Raw genomic sequence first — 19,088 nt, 5'->3', positions numbered from 1 at the left:
GTGGCTCAGTTGGTTCAGCAGCTGCCTTCGGCTCAGGTCATGATCCCGGCGTCCTGGGATCGAGTCCCACATCGGGCTCCTTGCTCCACGGGGAGCCTGCTTCTCCCTCTGACTCTGCCTGCCACTCTGTCTGCCTGTGCTCGCTCTCGCTCTCTCTCTCTGACTAAATAAATTAAAAAAAAAAAAAAATATTCTGTTTCCACTGAATTCACTGGGAGTCTCTTTTTAAAATTAACTGACTGTAGAGGTACTTGGGTGGCTCAGTTGGTTACCCTAAGGTCATGGTCTCAGGGTTGTGAAATTGAGCCCTCTGTGGGGTTCTGCGCTTAGCACCAAGTCTGCTTGAGATTCTTTCCCTCCCCCCCATACCCCTCCCCCTGCTCCTGCACACACACACACACACACTCACTCTCTCTCTCTCTCTCTAAAATAAAATCTTTAAAATTAACTGACAATAAACGTGGATCTATTTTTGGCTCTCGATCTATTCATTTGTCCTTGTACCAATAACACATATCTTGATTACTAGAGGTTTTGGGGTTTTTAAAAGATTTTTTTTACTTATTTGAGAGAGGGAGAGATCTAGTATGAGCAGGGTGAAGGGGCAGGGGGAGAGAGAAATGAAGACTCCCCACTGAGCAGGCCAGAGCTCCATCCCCAGATGCTGGGATTATGACCTGAACCCAGAAAAAGCAGACGTTACTGGACTAAGCCACTCAGGCGCCCCTTGATTACTGTAATTATATACTGAAATTTGAAATCAGGTAATCAAAGTTCTCTTTGTTGTCAAGATTATTATGGCTATCCCAGGTCCTTTAATCTCCATGTAAATTTTGAAATCAGTTGAGGGTCAATTTCTAAAACAAAAAATCATATGATTTTGATTTGGATAGTTCAATTTGGAAACAAGTGACATCTTAACAATATTGAGCCTTCTCATCCATAAACATGTATCTCTCCACTTGTTTTCGGTCATCCCTAATTTATCTCAGGAATGCTTTATAGTCTTCAGTGTTGACATCTGGCAAACCTCTGTTAAACTAAAATTTGTTTTTTGAAGCTATGGTAAGTGGAATTGTTCTTTCATTTATTTTCAAATTACTCATTACTAGAATACAGAAATGCAATTAATTTTTGTACTGTTGACTCTAACCTAAAACCTTGCTCAGTTCATTCAATTCTAGATTTCTTTTTAATTTTGTGCAGAATTTTTCAGTTTTCACAAAAACAGTCATGTCATTTGAAAATAGTGACAGTTTCAGTGTTTTTTTCCAATCTTCATGCTCTTTGTCTCTTGTTATTGCCTTATTGCTCTGGCTAGAACTTCCCTGGGGAATGTTAATTAAATAGATGTGGTCAGAACTGTGAATAGGTGTTGAATTTTGAAAATGCTTTTTCTCCGTTTATCAAGTGATCATATTTGTTTGTTTGTTAGTTCAGTATTATGGTAAATTACCTCAGTTTATTTCCAAATGTAAAGCTAACTTTATATCCCTAAAATAAATTTCATTTTGCTGTAAAATGTTATTCTTTTATATATTACTGTTTGTTATAGTAATATTGTATTAGGAACTTTTGCATCTGTGCTTATGAAGGATATAGGGTTTGTAATTTCATTTTCTTTATAATGTCTTTATTAGGTTTTGGTATTAGGGTTATGCTGGCCTCATAAAACAATTTAGGGAGTATTTCTCCCCTCTTTTTTGAAAAGAGTTTCTGTAAGGGTAATATTATTTATTTTAATATTTTGAATTACCATTGAAGTCATATGGGCCTAGAATTTTTTGTTTATGGGGATATTTTTTAGTAGGTGTTACTTTTTATTGCTGCTGCAACAGATTACCACAGACTTAATAGCTTCAAACAATACAAATTTATTATCCTAAATTCTGGAGGTTAGAAGTCTGACACAAGTCTCGCTGGAATAAAATAAAGTTGTGAGAGCAGAACCATATTTGTCTTCTGAGGCTTACAGATTTTTTTTTTTTTGTATAATTGATACACAGTAGTACATTAGTTTTAGGTGTACAACTTGGTGATTTGATCAGTTTATACATGATACTGTGTTCACAAGTGTAGCTACCATCTGTCCCATTACATCATATTTCTTATGCTGTGACTTTCATTCCCGTAACTTATTCATTCCATACTTGGAAGCCTGTTTCTCCCACTCCCCTTCACCCATTTTGCCCAAGCCTCCCATACCCTTCCTTTCTGGCATCCATCAGTTGTTCATATTGATGGCCTGATTGTGCTGTTTGTTTATTCCTTTTTCTTTAGTAGAGTCCATGTATGGAGTTGAATCACATGGTATTTATCTTTCTCAGTCTGACTTACTTCACTTGGCGTAATACCCTCTGGGTCCATCCATGTTGTCTCAAACAGCACTCTCTCTTTTTTATGGCTGCATAATATTCCATTTGTGTGTATGTATATACCACATTTTCCTTATCCATTTTCTTTTTCATTTTTTTTTAGTTTAAATTCAATATATAATGTATTGGTTTCTGAGGTAGAGGTCAGTGATTCATCAGTCTTATATAATACCCAGTGCTCTTTACATCAAGTACCCTTTTTAATGTCCCCTTTTTAATGTCCATCAACAGTTACCCCATTTCTCCACCTCCCTCCCCTCCAACAACCCTCAGTTTGTTTCCTATGATTAAGAATCTCTTATGGTTTTTCTTCCTTTATGATTTCATCTTGTTCTATTTTTTTCTCTCTTCCCCTATGATCCTCTGTTTTGTTTCTTAAATTCCATATATAAGTGAGATCATATAATAATTGTCTTTCTCTGATTGACTTATTTTGCTTAGAATAATACCCTCTAGTTACAACCAGGTCATTACAAATGACAAGATTTCATTTTTTTCTGTCCATCCGTCTATTGATGGACTTATGTTGCTTCCATTTCTTGGCTATTGTAAATAATGTTGCAATAAACATAGGGTGCTTATTTTAAGTTAGCTTTTCTTTAATTAGTGTTTTTTTTTCCTTTGGGTAAGTACTCAGTAGTGGAATTATTGGATCATATGATATTTTTAGTTTTGGGGGAAACCTCCATACTGTTTTCCACAGTGGGATACACCAGTTTTCATTTCCACCAACAATGCACAAAGGTTCCTTTTTCTCCACATCCCTGCCAACACCTGTTATTTCTTCTCTTTATTTTAGCCGTTCTACCTAGTGTAAGGTAATCTTAAACTTACACAAAAAACAGTAATTTTTTGTTTGTTTCAAGTTGTTATTTACCTGGTAATTAACATATTAGAATAATATTGGTTTCTGGAGTGGAATCTGGTGATTCATCACTTACATAGAACGCCCAGTGCTCATCACAACAAGGGCCCTCCTTAATGCACCGTCACCCACTTAGGACATCCTTCCACCCGACTTCCCTCCCGCAACCCTCAGTGTGTTCTCTATAGTTAAGAGTCTGTTTAATGGTTTGTCTTCCTCACACACACACACCTTTTTTCTTTCCCCTATGTTCCTCTGTGTTGTTTCTTAAATCCCACATATGAGCAAGACAATGTGGAATGTGTTTTTCTGATCAAAGTGGGCCTCGATCCCAGGACTCTGGGATCATGACCTGAGTTGAAAGGCAGACACTTAATGACTGAGCCACCAGGCACCCCCCTGTCTTTTGATTGGAACATTTAGTCTGCTTACATTCAGCGTGATTCTTGATAACATCAGTGTTGATAGAACATTACATTTAACACCTGTAGAATACACAGTCTGTAGCTGGTACATTCTAAACATTCCATCGTGTACTTGGTGTGGTTCTGATTGGGACTGCACTGAATATGTACATCAATTTGAGAGGAACTGACATCTTGACAATATTTATTATTCCTATTAATAAACATGGAATATGTCTCCAATCTATTTTTTCTTTGGTTTTGTTCATTAGAGTTTTATAGTTTCCTCATTTAGATCTTGTACATATTTTGATAGATTTATATACCTAAGTACTCCATTTCTGCTAATGTAAATGGTTTTGTATTTTTAATTTTAAAATCCACTTGTTCATTGCTGGTAAGTAAGAAGGTAATTGACTTTTGTGTATTAACCTTGTATCCTGCAGGTTTAATATAATCACTTATTAATTCCAGGGTTTTTTTGGTTTGATTTTTTTTTGGTTTTTCTTCATAAACAATAATGTCATCTCTGAACAAAGAGAGATTTATTTCTTCTCTTAATGCATTAGCATTCAGTAAAATGTTGAAAGGGGTGGTGAGGGGGACAGCTTTGTCTTCTACATGATCTTAGTGGGAAAACTTTCATTTCTTACCATTAAGTATGTTAGCTGTAGGTTTTTTGTAGATATTCCTTATCCAGTTGAGAAAGTTCCCCTCTATTCCTAGTTTACTGAGAGTTTTTACCGTGAATGGTTGTTGGATTTTGTCAAATGCTTTTTCTGCATCTGTTCAAAAGATCATGTGATTTTTCTTCTTTAGCCTGATGATATAATGGATTATGTTAAAACTGAAAGGGGAAAAAATGGAAAATTATTAAGATATGAGAGACATGTAGCACTGTATAAGTTTAAGGTATATAGCATAATGATTTAACTTCATTAATTGATTTTCAAATAGTGATTTAGCTTTGATTCCTAGGATAAATATATTTGATTTGCCCACTTTTTAACCACTTTTACAAACATCTTATTTGAATAAATTTGACATGTAACATTGTATAAGTTTAAGGTGATACATTTATTTTTATATATAACTTTCACTGTAACAATATTACATTATATAATTATAGAATAATATTGTTCATATTCATTATACTGTGCATTAGATCTCTATAGCTTATTTACTACTCATTTCAATTTTGTTCCCTTAAATACCATCAATCTTATCCCCTCCATCCCCTGATAATCACCATTTACTGTTTGTTTTATTTTGTCTTTTTGGGTTTTTTTTTTTAAAGATTTTATTTATTTATTTGACAGAGAAATCACAAGCAGGCAGGCAGAGAGAAGGGGAAGCAGGCTCCCTGCTGAGCAGAGAGTCCGATGAGGGCTTGATCCCAGGACCATGTGACCTGAGCCAAAGGCAGAGGCTTAACCCACTGAGCCACCCAGATGCCCTATTTTGTTTTTTTGTTTTGTTTTGTTTTGTTTTTTTAAAGATTTTTAAAAATTTATTTATTTGACAGAGTTCACAAGTGGGCAGAGAAGCAGACAGAGAGAGAGGAGGAAGCCAGCTCTCTGCTGAGCAGACAGCCTGTTGTGGGGATTGATCCCAGGACCCTGGGATTGTGACCTGAGCCAAAGGCAGAGGCTTTAACCCACTGAGCCACCCAGGCACCCCCCTATTTTGTTTTTTTTTTTAAACTGGTTTGACTTTTTTATATTTTATAGTTCCTTCATTTAGGTATCACATATAAATTATATCATACAGTAGTTGTCTTTCTCTGACTTATCTCTCCTAATGTAATGTTCTCAAGGTCCACCCATGCTGCTGCAGAGGGCAGGATACTCTTCTTTTTCATGGCTGAATAATATTCCATTGTGTTTATGTACTGCATCTTTTTCATTCATCTGTTGATGGGCATTTGGGTTGTTTTCATATCTTGGCTATTGTGAATAACGCTACGGTAAACAGGGGAATGTATATATCTTGTTGAAATCCTGTTTTCATTTCCTTTGGGAATTGCTGAAGCATATAGTAGATCTGTTTTTAAATTTGGGGGGAACCTTCATATTGTTTTCCATAGTGATCAGACCAATCGACATTCCCTCCAACAATATGAGGATTTCCTTTTCACCACATCCTTGCTAGTACCTGGAGTCAGACGCGCTACCGTTGCGCCACGAGGTCCTTCCTTGCTAGTACCTGTTGCCTCTTTGTCTTCTTGGTGATAGACATTCCAGCAGGTGTGAGGTGACATCTCATTAGGGTTTTGATTTGCATTTCCCTGATGACTAGTGGTGTTGAGCATCTTTTCATGTGCCTATTGACCATTTTGGTGTTCTTTTGGGGGAAATATGCCTTTTTAGTTCTTTTGCCTATTTTTTAATCAGATTGCTTTTTGTTGTATAAGTTCTATGTATATTTTAGATATTAACCCTTTATCCAATATATCATTCACAAAAAATGTTCTCTCATTCTGTAGGTTGCCTTTTCATTTTATTAATTGTATCTTCTGCTGTGCAGATACTTTTTCATTTGAAATAGTCCCATTTGTTTATTTTTACTTTTGTTGCTTGTGTTTTTGGTGTGATGTCCAAAAAAATCATTGCCAAGACCAGTATTGATGAGCTGCTTCCTTACATTTTTCTTCTAGGAATTTTATGGTATCAGGTATATGTTTAAGTCTTTGATTCACTTTAAGTTAACTTTTTAAAGATTTTATATATTTATTTAACAGAGATTACAAGTAGGTGGGGGGTGGGGGAAGCAGGCTCTCTGCTGAGCAGAGCCCATGTGGGGCTCGATCCCTGGGCCCTGGGACCATGACCAGAGCCAAAGGCAGAGGCTTTAACCCACTAAGTCTCCCAGGTGCCCCCATTTTAAGTTAATTTTTATGAGTGGTATGAGACAGTCATTCAGTTACATTGTTCTGCATATGTCCTCTCGTTTTTCCAGCACCCTTTTTTGAAGGGACTATAATCTTCCCACTGGGTGTTCTTCGTTTCCTTGTTGAATATTAGTTAACATGCTGGGATTTAATTCTGGGCTCTCTATTCTGTTCCACTGATCAATGTGTCTGTTACTTTGCCAGTACCATACTGTTTTTATTAGTATGGCTTTGTAGTATGATTTGAAATCTAGAGGTGTAGTACCTCAGACTTTGTTCATTTTTCTCAGGATTGCTGTGGCTATTTGGGGTTTTTTACGGCTCCACACAAAATTTAGAATTGTTTCAGGGGCCCCTGGGTGACTCAGTGGGTTAAAGCCTCTGCCTTTGGCTCAGGTCATCATTCCAGGGTCCTGGGATGGAGCCTCACATCGGGCTCTCTGCTCAGCAGGGAGCCTACTCCCTCCTCTCTCTGCCTGCCTCTCTGCCTACTTGTGATCCCTGTCAAATAAATAAATAATCTTTTTTTTAATGTAGGTTTGTTTCTTTTATTTCTGTGAAGACTGCCTTTGATATTTCAATGGGAATTGCATTGAATCTGTAGATAACTTTGGGTAGAGTCGACATTTTAACAATTCCTATCCCCGCACATGGAAACCTGTCCATTTGTTTGTGTCTTATTCCATTTCTTTCAGCAAAATCTTGTAGTTTTCATTGTACATATTTTTTTACTTCCTTGGTTAACTTTATTCTTAAGTATTTTATTGTTTTTGATGCCACTGTGAATAAGATTGCTTTCTTTATTTCTTTTTCAGATGTTTCATCAATAGTTCAAAGGAATGCAACTGATTTCTGTATGTTGATTTTGTATCCTGCCATTTTACTAAAATCATTGATTAATTCCAACAGTTTTTGGACTAAATTTTTGGGATTTTCCATATACAAGACCATATCAGCAAATAGTGACAATTTTATGGCTTTTTGATTTGGGTGTCTTTTATTTTTTTGTCTTGCCTAATTGCTCTAGCTAGTACTTCAGTACTACATTGAATAGGAGTGTTGAGAGTGGGCATCCTTGTCTTGTTCCTGATCTTAGAGAAACACTTTTGATTTTTCTCCATTGAGTATATGTTAGCAGTAGTTTTGTTGTACATAATCTTTATTATGATAAGTTCTTTTCTATACCCAATCTGCTATGAGTTTTCAATCATGAAAGTTATATTTTGTCAAATGCTTCTTCTGTACCTATTGGTCATGTGATTTTTATCTTTCATTTTATATATGTGATACATTATATTTATTGATTTACATACCTGGGACCATCCTTGCATCCCTAGAATAAATTCCACTCAGTCATGGTGTATATAATCCTTTTAATATGTTCTTCAATTTGGTTTTCTAATATTTGGTGAGAATTTTTGCATCTATATTCATCAGGGATTTGGTCTGGTTTTGGTATCAATATAATGCTGGCATTGTGGAATGAGTTTGGAAGGTTTCCCTCCTCCTCAATATTTTAGAAAAGTTCAAAAAGCATTGGTGTTATTTCTTTATGTGTTTTGTAGAATTCTCTAGTGAAGGCATCTGGTTCTGGAGTTTTCTGATTATAGATCCAATCTCTTTACTATTGGTCTGTTTGGTTTTTTTATTTTTTCCTGATTCAGTCTTGCTAGGCTGTATGTTTGTAGAACTCTATCAGTTTCTTTGAGATTATGTAGTTTGTTGGCATACAATTGTTCATAGTAATCTCATGATCCTTTGTAATTTTGTGGCCCCAGTTGTATTATCTCTTCTTTCATTTCTAATTTTGAGTCTTCTTTCTCTTTCTTAGTCTAGTAACAGTTTGTCAATTATTTCTCTTTTCAAAGTACCAGTTGCACTGATCCTTTTCATTGTTTTTCTGGTCTTTCATTTATTGTAACCGTCTCTCAAAACAATGTACTACTTAAAATATAACCCATGAGAAATTGTACTAGCCTGGCAAGGATGCTTGAATGTTACCTTAAGAAAAACATGCATTAGCAACAGGTCTCTGGGGGAGAAGATGATTAATGTCTAGGAAGCAGAGCAACCGAGATCACCTGGCCCTGCTCTGGGTGGAACACTGCCTGCTTCATTTTTTGATGTTATCTCCCCTGCAGGGGAGACAGCCTACCGTTAATCAGTTATTCAAGATAATCAATCCCCTTAAATGTGCTTGCTCAACTATAAATTCTATACTACTTGACCATATATATCCTACTCTCCTGGCTTATCTGTAAGATTTATAATCAATGTATAATGCATATTCCTTCTTGTTTATCTACAAGGCATATGGTTAATGTATAGCCCTCTTTTGCTCCTTTCTTAGTTATCTTGTATCTAATAACTACAGGACTGAGGAGTTGTTTGGGGCGACAGTCTTTTCTACTGCCGACCCCTGCTCCCATTCTCTTGCAGCTGACTTTTTGGTTGTGCCTCATTCTTCTCCCGTGTGCCTTCGGGAAGCAGCAATTTATTTCTACTCTGATCTTTATTATTTTGTTCCTTTTGTTAACTTTGAACTTAATAGTTCCTTGAGGTGTAAAGTTAAGATCTTTCTAATTCCTTAATATACATGTTTATTGCTCTGAAATTTTAGAATTATTTTTATTATACTCCATATTTGATATGTTTTATTTCTATTTTCATATGTTTAGTTATAGTTTTTTTACCTCTTTTCTTTTTTAGTAGGCTCCATATCCAGTGTGGGGCTTGAACACACTACTCTAAGATCAAGAGTCACACACACCACCAACTGGGCCAGCCAGGTGCCCCTTACTTCCCTTTTGATTACTTCTTTGACTCATTGACTATTTAGAAGTGTGTTGTTTAGTTTGTATATATTTGTAGATCTCACTTTTCTTAATTTCTAGTTTTATACCATTGTGGTCAGAAAAGGTAGTTATTATGGTTTCAATCTTCTTAAATTTGTTAAGAAATGTTTTGTGTCCTGTCTAACCTGGAGAATATTCCATGTGCACTTGAGAAGAATGCATTCTGCTGCTGTTGGATGTAATGTTATGTATGTATTAGTTAAGTCCATTTGTTTTAATATGTGGTTCAATTCTAACATTCTTGTTGATTTTGTCTGCTTAATCTATCCATTGCTCATAGTGGGGTATTGAAGTCCCCTACCATTATTGTAATGTTATATATTTCTCTCTTAAGATCTGTTAGAATTTGCTCAATATATTTTGGTGCTTGGGTGTTGGGAATATGTATATGTATGATTGTTATATCTTCTTGACATATTGATATATATCTTCTTGATATATATTGACCCCTTTATCATTATATAATGACTTTGGTTTTTGTTACCCTTTTTTGCTGGAAGCCTATTTTGTCAAATATGAGTATGCCCAGCTTCCTTTTGGTTTCCATTTGCTTGGAATATCATCTTCATTTTGAGCCCGTGTGTGGTTTTAGAACTAAAATGAGTCTCCATTACACAACATACAGTTGAGTCTTTTTTTTTTTTTTTTAATCTTTCCAGCCACTCTGTTTTGATTGGTGAGTTCAATCCATTTACATTTAGAGTGATTATTGATTGGTAAGAATTTACTTCTGCCATTTTATCTTTTGCCTTCTGGTTATTTTATTTCTCCATTTTTCCCCCCTTGTTTCTACCTTTGTTAAGTTTGGCTTTTTAATGGTAATTTGCTCAGGTCCCTTTTTTTTTTTTTTTTTTTTTTGGTATTTCTGCTCTACAATTTTGCTTTGTGGTTATCATAAGGCTTACATACAACTTACCATGGCCCTTTTTTGGCTGATAGCAATTTTTGTTCATTTGCCTTTTTCACCCTTTATTCCCAAGTTTAGTAATGATATTTTAAAAGTTCTTTTCCTTTTATTTTTGTGTTATAAATTGTTTAATATACTATTCTAAAAAAGGACTATGGCTTTCTATCATTTTAATCGGCATTTTGTGTATTTCCTTCATTTCCTCTTGAAAAGCTCCCCTCAACGTTTAAGACAGGTCGAGTCATTGTGAGCCCCATCAGTTTTTGTTTATCTGGAAAAGCCTTTATTTGTCCTTCAGATTTGAAGGATAATTCACCAGGTAGAGTCTTCTTGGCTGGAAGTTTTTATTTTTTGTTACTTTGAATATATCATTTTACTCTCACCTGACCTGTCGAGTTTCTGCTGAGAGATCTGTTGATAGCCCAGTGGGTTCCTTTGTAGGTCACTGCCTTTATTCCCCTCCCTTCTTTTAAAATTCTTTATCATGGACTTTCGACAGTTTTAACTTAATGTGTCTTCAAGGTCTTTTTGTGTGGAGATAAGGTGTCCTGTTAGCCTCATGGGCTTGCATGTCCAGTTCCAGCCCTAGGTTTGAAAAATTGGGTATTATTTCTTTAAATAAGCTCTCTGCTCCTGTTTGTGTACCATTAATCTTGTGTTGGCTCTCCTAATGCGGTTTGAAAGTTTCCCTAGGGTCTCTTCATTTAAAGAAAAAAAAAAATCTTTCTCTTCCATCCGAAACATTTCTGTATTCCTATCTTTGAGTTCACTTCTTCTCTTTTCCAACTGGGCCACTCTATTTCTAATGCTTTCTAACGCATTCTTCATCTCATGGATTGAGTTCTTTAGCTCCAGGATTTGATTTTTGTTTTTAGAATTTCATTCTCTTTGGTAAAGTACTCCTGTTCATTAATTTTATTCCTGAGATAATTATACTGCCCCCTGAAATTTCTTGTATGTTATTGAATTTCTTGATAACAGCTATTTTAAAGCCTTTATCAGATACCAGTATTCCATGTCTTTGGGTTCAGTTGCTGAGAAAAGTCATTTTCTTTTTATGATACCATATTTTTTTGTGATTCTTCCTGGTGTTTGATGACAAGTGCTCTATCACCACATCTGAAGTAGCACAAACACCATTCATATTTAGGTAAACCTTTGTTTATTTTGATTATAACCACCCAATAGTTCTGCAATTAGGAGCCTTTCTTTTGTTTTCCACAAGGTGGCATGATAGCACAAGTTTTCAGTTTCTTTTACCAGCGCTGATTTGTTGCTAAGGTTGGGAGCATTTGAAAAAAGAAAAAGAAAGAGCACGAAAGAAAGAAGGAAGGGAGGAAGGAAGGAAAGGGAGGAAAGAAGGATAGGAAGGGAGGGAGGGAGGGAAAGAGAAAGAAAGAAAAGAAAGAAGAAAGGTAGGTAGAGAAGGAGGAAGGAAGGAAGAGAGGAAGGGTGGGTCGGTGGGTGGCAACAGCGTCAGGGAAGGGGGGGGGGGGGTTTGATGTCTGTGGCTTTGGGTGCACCCACAGCCCCACAGAGGGATGTTCTCCGAGGTTCACAGGCAGTCTTCTTGCCATAATCCCAGGGCAAACAGCAGGAAATGCATTCCTTCAGTTCTCTTTACATTCTTCCTTTTCCCTACCCATCCGAGTCACTGTAAGCTGTCCTCAGAGCAACCAGTTTCTCTAGCTGCAGCATGTGTAGCCAGGTAGACCCCCCACTCACCATTTCCACCCTCCTCATCCACTGCCAGAAAGGTGGTGCTGGTCTGCTGCCGCCTACCACTCCCTGGATCCTCAGCCTCCTCTGAGGTGCACAGGCTCCTGGATCTTTTAGGAGTGTCCCTTTTTTGTATGCAGAGGCCCTTTTTTGGGGGGTTATGGATGTGTGATTAGTTGTAAATTGAAGGGGGGAAAAAGACATATGCTGCTAAGACACTGACATCACTCCTGGTTTGCTAAAATTTTGATTTTTACATAGAAGTTCATAACAAATATTCTGTAGTTTTTTGTTTTTGTTTTTCTATGTCTTTGGTATGGTATTTGGGTAATGCTAGGTTCATAGTAGGAGTTAGGAAGTATTCTGTCTGCTTTTATCCTCTGAAAGACATTGTAGAAAATTGGTATAATTTCTTCCTCAAATGTTCGTTAGAATTCAGTCACCTGGGCCTATTGCTTTCTGTTTTGGAAGGTTATTGCTTAATCCCATTGCTTTCATGCATATAGGTCTGTTCAACTCTCTATTTCTTGTATGAGTTTTGGCATATTGTGTCTTTTGTGGAATTGGTCCATTCATAAACTCTATCAAATGTGTGGGCATATAATTGTTGGTAATATTTCTTTATTATCCTTTTAATGTTCTTGGAACCTATAGTGATAGATTCTCTTTCATTTCTGATATTAGTAATTTGTGCCCCCCCCTTTTTTTCCCCATTTAGTTAGCCAGGCTAGAAGCTTACCAATTTCATCGAACTTTTCAAAGAACCAAATCTATTGATGTCCTGTTTTTAATTTCATTGATTTCTCCTCTAATTCTTATTATTCCTTTCTTCTTTTTATGTTGGATTTAATTTGTTCTTCTTTTTCTAGTTTCGTAAAGTGGAAACTTAGATTACTGATTTAATTTTTTTTTAATATTTTATTTATTCATGAGAGAGAGAGAAGCAGGCTCCCCATGGAGCAGGGAACCCGATGAGGGACTCACTCCCAAATCCCTGACCTGAGCTGAAGGCAGACACTCAACAGATTGAGCCACCCAGGTACTCTGGATTATTGATTTTAGATATTTCTTTTCTAACATGCATTTAATGCTATAAATTTCCTTCTGAGCATCTTTCGCTGCATCTCACCGATTTGGCAAGTTGTTTTTCATTTAGCTCAAAATATTTTAAAATTTCTCTTGAGATTTTCTAAGCCATGTGTTATTTAGAAGTGTTGTTTAATCTCTATGTATTTTAGGATTTTCCAGTTATCCGTTATGATTTCTATATATATTGTGGTCCAAGAGCAGACTTGCATGATCTTTATTTTTTTTTTTTTAATTTGTGAAGATGCACCTATCTTGGTGAATGTTTCATATGAGCTTGAGAAGAATTTGTATTCTGCTGTTGTTGGATAAAGCAGTCCATGTATGTCCAACTACATTCAATTGATTGATGATGTCGTTTAGTTCAATTATATCCTTACTGGTTTTTCAACCCACTGAATCTGTCCATTTGATAGATTCATCTGTTTCTTTTTGCATCAATACTCTGTTGTTAGATTGTTACATCTTCTTGGAGAATTGACCCCTTTGTCATTATGTAATGTCCTTATAACTGATAACTTTCATTGCTTTGAAGTCTGTTCCTTTTGAAAATTAGATAGCTACTTGTGTTTTCTTTTGATTAGGATGATATATTTTTCTCTATCTCTGTCCATTTGCACTTATTCTATATGTGTCTTTATATTTAAGGTGGATTTTTTTTTTTAAGATTTATTTGACCAAGAGACAGTGAGAGAGGGAACACAAGCTGAGAGAGTGGGAGAGAGAAGCAGGCTTCCCGCCAAGCAGGGAGCCCAGTGTGGGGCTTGATGCTCGATCCCAGGACTCTGGGATCATAACCTGAGCCACCCAGGCACCTCTTAAGGTGGGTTTCTTGAACACAACATATGGTTAGGTCTTGTTTTTTGATCCATTTGGACAATCATTTTTTTTTTAAGATTTTATTTATTTGAGAGAGAGATCATCAGTCTTTTAATTGGTATATTAAGACAGATGTGCGAGTGATTATTGATAGAATTGTATTATCTGTCATTTGTTACTGTTTTCTATTTGTTGCACTTATTCTTTTTTCCTATTTTTGTCTTCCATTCTTTCCCTGGTTTTGTGTTTTAAGGTTTTTATTTTATTTTTTTATTTATTTGACAGACAGAAATCACAAGTAGGCAGAGAAGCAGGCAGAGAGAGAGGAAGGGAAGCAGGCTGCCTGCCGAGCAAACAGCCCGATGCGGGGCTCCATCCCAGGATCCTGGGATCATGACCTGAGCCGAAGGCAGAGGCCCCAACCCACTGAGCCACCCAGGTGCCCCGGTTTTGTGTTTTAATTGAGCATTTTCTCTCCTCCCTTACATATTGGCTATATTTCTTTTACAAATTTGTTTTTTTTAATGGGTGTCCTAGAATTTGCAATACAGATTTGCAGCTAATCCAAGTCAACTTTCAAATAGCACTTCACAGGTAGTGTGAAGACCTTAGAATAACACAAAATCCTTTCTCCAGTCCCTTATGTCATTGCTGTCATTCATTGCACTTATGTGTGTTTATATATAGCATACATAATCAAACACATTGTTGGAATTTTGAATGAACTGTTATCTGTTAGATCAATTAATAATTTAAAAAATTTTATTTTACCTTTACTTATTCCTTCTTCCTTGTTCTTCCTTACTTTATTTAGTTCTGAGTTTCTGACTTGTATTATCTTCCTTCTCTCTAAAGAAAAAAATTTAACTTTTTGCAAGGCAACAAACTCTATTAATTTGTGTTTGTCTGAAAAAGTCTCCCTTCACTTTAAAAGGATAGAATACAGAATTCCAGGTTGGTTACTTTTTCCTCTTGACACTAAACAGTTCATTTTCTGCTTGTTTACGTGGTTTCTGAGCAGTTGGGTATAATCTTTATCTTTGGTCCTTTGTAAGATGTTCTTCCCTCTGGATTCTTTCAGATTTTATATTTGATTTTTTATAATTTGAAAATTATATACCTAGGTGTAGTTTTCTTTTGGCATTTATCTTCTTTGGTATTCTGAGTTTCCTGAATCTGTGATGTGTTGTCTGACATTGATTTGGGGGAAACTCTTAAGTCATTATTGTTTCAAATTTCTCTTCTTTTGGCATACCAATTACACATATGTCATACCTCTTGCAGTTGTCCCACATTCCTAGGATATTGTTTTATGTTTTGTTTTGCTTTTTAGTCTTTGTTCTCTTTACTTTGAGTTGTCTGTTGATATTTCCTCTGGCTCAGAGATTCTTTCCGCAGCTATGTCCAGTCTAATATGCTGACCAAAAGCATTCTCCATTTCTGTGCTGTGAAGTGTGTAAACCTGGTGATTCACAGACCTATACTCCTGGGGATAAAAATACATTATATGTTTATAAAAAATTAAAAAATAAAAAAATTATGCTTTAAAAGAAGAAAATATAGATGAGTAAAAAGACAATAAATAAAAAAGTCACAGAAGTTTTATCTCTTAGCAATAAAAAAAAAAAGCATTCTCCATTTCCATTAGTGTTTTTTAACTTTAGAATTTCTTTTTCTTTTCTAGGATCTCTCTCTGCTTCTGTTGCCTACATTTTCTTGCATGCCCTCTATCCATTAGAGCCCTTACCCTATTGGTTGTAGTTTAAAATTCCCAGTCTGATAATTCTAATACCCCTGCCATGTCTGGTTCTGATGGATGCTCTCTCTTCAAATTGTGTATTTTTTGCCTTTTAGTATGGCTTGTAATTTTTTGATAGCTGGAAATGATGTACTGACAAAAGAAACTGCTGTAAATAAGCATTGGCTCAGTGGGTTAAACCTCTGGCTGTGGCTCGGGTCATGATCTCAGGGTCCTGGGATCGAGCCCCACATCGGGCTCTCTGCTCAGCAGGGAGCCTGCTTCCCCCTCTCTCTTTGCCTGGCTTTCTGCTTACTTGTGACCTCTATCAAATAAAAAAAAAAATCTTTTTTAAAAAGTACTCAAAGAATGTATTCAAACTTGTTATATATAAGCCTTATAGTAACTACAAAACAAAAACCTATAGTAGATAAAAGAAAAAGGAATCTAAGTATACCACATATACACAAAAATCATCAAATCACAAATGAGTGCAAGAAAAGAACAAAGTAACTACAAACAGCCAGGCAACAATTCACAAAATGACCAGAAGGACATATCTATATCAATAATTACTTTTAATGTAATGGGCTAAATTTCCCAATCAAAAGTCCATCTTTTATGGCTCACAAGGTCCATCTATATATGGCTCACAAGAAACTCACTTCAGATATAAGAACACACATAGACTGAAAGTGAAGGGACAGAAAAAACTATTCCATGCAAATGGAAACCAAATGAAAGCCAGAGTAGCTACACTTACTATATTAGACAAAATAGACTTTAAGACAAAGACTAATAAAAAAGAAGAGCGTTACATAATGATAAAGGGGCCAATCCAATATGAGAATATACCATTTGTAAATATTTATAAATATGCACCTAATATAGGTACACTCAAATATATAAAGCAAATATTAACAGATTTAAGGGGAGCAATTTACAGTAGTACAATAATAGGGGACTTAAAACCCCACTTTCAGCAATGGATAGATCATCTAGACAAAACCAATAAGGAAACATTGGCTGTAAGTTACACATTAGACCAGATTGACTTAATAGAGTTATACAGGACATTTCATCCAAAAGCAACAGAATACATATTTTTTTTAAGTACACATGGAACATTCTCCAGGATGGATCATGTTAGGCCACAAAACAGATCTTTATAAATTTAAGAAGATTGAAATCATATGGAGCAACTTTTTCAACCAAAATAGTATAAAACTAAAAATCAATTACAAGAAGATAACTAGGAAAATCAAAAATATGTGGAGATTAGACAACATGCTACTGAACAACCAAAGGGTCAAAGAAATCGAGAAATCAAAAGTACCGTGAAATGGATGGAAATGGAAATACAACATAACCAAACTTTGGGAGGGAGCAAAACCAGCTGTAAGATGCAAGTTCATAGTGATAATTAACTATGTTAAGAAACAAGAAGAATTTCAAACAAGAAATCCAACTTAACACCTCCAGTAGAAAAAGAAGAAACGAAGCCCCAATTTAGTTGAAGAAATGAAATAAAGATCAGAGTAGAAGCGAAACAGACTAAATAGACAGTAGAAAAGATAACAAAGAAAATAAGAGCAGCTTCTATGAAAAGATAAAATTAACAAATCTTTAGCTAGACTAAAAAAAAAACCTTCAAAATCAGAAATGAAAGTTGATAACACAAAAATACAAAGGATAAGATACTCTGAACAATTAAATGCCAACAAATTGGACAATCTAGAAGAAATAGAAAATCTAAACAGAGCATCTACGGGTACTGATATTGAATCAGTAATCAAATACCTCCCAACAAACAAAAAGTACAAGACCAGACAGCATCACTGGTGAATTCTGCCAAACATTTAAAGAAGAATTAATACTAATCCCTCTCAAACTCTTCCAAAAAATATAAAAATAGTTTGGGAGTATTCCCTCCTCTTATAAGGCCAGCATTACCCTGATACAAAAACCAGACAAGGATACCAGAGGAAAAATTAAAGCCAATATCCTTAATGAAAGTAGATGCAAAAATCCTTAACAAAATGCTATCAAATTAAATTCAAGAATATATTAAAAGCATCACACACCATGATCAAGTAGAATTTATTCCACAAATGCAAAGATAGTTCAACATTCAGAAATCAAACATAATGCACCACACTAACAAAATAAAGGATAATAATCATATCAATAGATATAGAAAAAATATTTGACAAAATTCAACATCTTTTTAAAATAAAAACTCTCAAAAAGTGGGTATAGAGGGAATGTACCTCAACATAATACAGGCCATATATGACAAGCCCACAGCTAGTATCATATGTAATACTGAAATTCTGGAAGCTTTTCCTCTAAAGTCAGGAAAAAGTCAAGGGTGTCCACACTCACCATTTCTATTCAAATAAGTATTAGAAGTCCTCATTATAACAGGCACAAAAAAGAAAAGCCATCCAAATCAGAAAAAAAGTAAAATAACTATCTTCAGATGACATATTATATATATAAAGCCCCAAAGACTCCACCCAAAAACTCTTAACAACTAATATATTCAGTAAAGTTGCAGGGTACAAAATTAATGTAAAAAAATCTGTTGTACTCCTATATACTAATAACAAATCAAAAAAAAAAAAAAAGGAAATTAAGAAAACTATCCCATTTACAACTGCATCAGAAAGAATAAAATATCTAGAAGTAAATTTAGCCATGAAAGTGAAAGACTGAAAACTATTACATTGATGAAAGAAATTGAAGACACAAATACATGGAAAGATATTCCATGTTCACGGATTAGAATTAATACTGTTAAAATGCCCATACTTCCTAAAGCAATCTACAGTTTCAATGCAATCACGATTCAAATTCCAATGACATTTTAAATTCAATTAACATATAGTGTCTTGTTCATTTCAGAGGTAGAGTTCAGTGATTCATCAGTTGTATATAACACCTAGTGCTCATCACATCATGTGCCCTCCTTAATGCCCGTCACCCAGCTACCTCATCTCCCCCCCCCCCCCCCCCCCTCCAGGAACCCTGTTTCTTTGTCTCCCTCTCGGACTCCACCTTGCTTTATTTTATCCTCCCTTCCTCTATGCCCCTCTGTTTTATTTCTTAAATGCATATGAGTGAAATAATATAATTGTCTTTCTCTGATTATTTTGCTTAGCATAATACCCTCTAGTTCCATCCAACCAAATTCCAATGACATTTTTCACAGAAGTAGAATAAACCTAAAATTTGTATGGAACCACATAAGACCCTGAATAACAAAAGCAATCTTGACAAAGAAAAAAGCTAGAGGCATCACACAACCTGACTTCAAGGGCAAAGCTATATTACAAAGCTATTGTAATCAAAACAGTATGGTACAAATGGGACATATTAGAGCACCCAGAAATAAACCCATGCATATATATGGTCAATTCATTTACAA

The sequence above is a fragment of the Mustela nigripes genome, chromosome 2 (assembly GCF_022355385.1).
Source record: "Mustela nigripes isolate SB6536 chromosome 2, MUSNIG.SB6536, whole genome shotgun sequence".
In the NCBI taxonomy this organism is placed as follows: Eukaryota; Metazoa; Chordata; class Mammalia; order Carnivora; family Mustelidae; genus Mustela; species Mustela nigripes.
The sequence above is the reverse complement of the archived record's forward strand: the minus strand, read 5'-3'. Positions refer to the sequence as shown.